A 2,104-nucleotide genomic window follows, 5' to 3' on the forward strand; every position below is an offset into this window, starting at 1 on the left:
AATGTGATTGGCAAAATATATTTTCATGTGGAGTATTAACTTTGACTAATGTAAATACAAACATATTATAAAACTATGAGTGATTGTAATATTTTTCCAACCGAAAATTTATATTCATAAACTAGTAACATTAAGTGTTGTAATAGTTTGAACATGATTTCATCCAATGAATAAATATATCTGTAGTTTAGATATAAAAAATTGAATTCTTGAAAGAGTATGAGTAAAATAGCTTCATATCAGTAATATATATCAAACGACTAAACTGTAATGTGATATTAGATTATAATTATATATGAATTATAAAAATATTAAAAAATATTTGTCAAATAACAATAGTACCTTTAGTAAAAGGTGAATAAAGTTTCCACCTTGATGTTTTAACAGATGTTTCAGTAACGATATGGTCTCAATTGTAAATCAATAGAATTATCAAATACTAGTAAATGAGTATTCACTTAAAACGAAGTTAAGATGAAAATATTTAATGGCAGAAAAATAAAAATAAATAATGTATCCAGTATTAGAAACATTTGGAAATATAAATACAAATTATTTATGGGTCATGTTAACCAACTCTAAAGCATCGATTAAGAAATGCATAAGTATGTTATCTTTTAGTGTGTGGAATACAATATTTACAATATACAATTATCGTTTTTAATTATTTAATTATCTTTTACCACTTGTTAATATTTCCATAAATTATATTACCTATGCATTTGTCATCACAATAGAGAGTGAGTCGAAGATGAAGGTATAAGTAAAATGTTTTTTTTATAGGTAATTGTTAGTATTTTTGTTGTGAGTGAGACTCCACTTTCAACCTCCTACACTCTACCAACCTCCTACCTATGCATTTTTGTTGATGGTGGAACTCGAACCCACAAACTCTCGCACTCCATTCTTTATGATCACTCTCTTCATCATTAGACCACCTTATAACTCACTATAAGTGAAGTGTTCAATTATAAAAAATGAAGATAACGTGACAACTTATAAAGTAATGTTCTTTAAGATTTTGAATTTCAACATAATATTAGTTGTGTATAGCTCCAACGATAAATCAATTGAAGCATATTTCCCAACATTATTTTAAGGTTCTTTATAGAATGGTAGGAGCAAAATGTGAGATTTATATAAAATATAGAAAATATACTTTCTATGTATAAAGTTTTTTAGATGGTGAGTTTATCATGCATCTATTACTTTTATTTAATAATTAAGGATAAATAACACATTAATACTTGATAATGAGGTGATATTCTAAAAAATTCATATACAATTATCATAGAGATATTAAACTCATAAACATATTAAATGAGAATGATCATATAAAAGAAGAGAAAAAATATATAAACTAATAGCATAAAAAAATTATATATTATCAATCTATCATGTATTATTTATTTTTAATTATTATTGAATGTTCAAAAAGTAATATAATAAATAATAAATGATATATTAACTATATAAAATTTTAGATCGGTAATACATAAATATTACATTGATAAAATAAGGGGCATGAAACTTTATTTTTGGGTACAAACATGAAACTTTATTCACTTAGGCAACTGTATGAAGTCTTTAACTCTTTGCCTTCAATTTACAACCTCTAGTTTCTGTTACTATAAATTGCATCTTAACTATCCAACCAACTTACCATACTATTTACATCGAATTCAAGCACGAGACATGTTTACAGTTATATACACAGACACGTATAAATATATATAAATGTTTCATGTAAAAACTCAAATTTGTGAAGCACAATGTTGAAGGAAAAAAAAACAGACTTTCATTGGGGGAATCTTTGGGGGCGACAGGTACCATGGTACCAGTGCAGTGTACGTAACCAACAGTATTTATTTTAGGATGTAGAAGCAAAACAAATACGCACATGGAATCCAATATGCCTAAAACCATGATTTTTATTGATCAAAATAAAAAAATAGAATATCTGACAAGTGTTAAATGATACATGGTGTATTTAATATATCAACTGGTTTCACATTAATAAACCTAAATGGGGGGAGTACAGGTTGATGAGTGTGAAAGTTGTAACTTTCCATGGTGAGAGGATGAAGAAATGAACAATACGTGA

The sequence above is a fragment of the Lupinus angustifolius genome, chromosome LG17, assembly GCF_001865875.1.
Source record: "Lupinus angustifolius cultivar Tanjil chromosome LG17, LupAngTanjil_v1.0, whole genome shotgun sequence".
Lineage (NCBI taxonomy): Eukaryota > Viridiplantae > Streptophyta > Magnoliopsida > Fabales > Fabaceae > Lupinus > Lupinus angustifolius.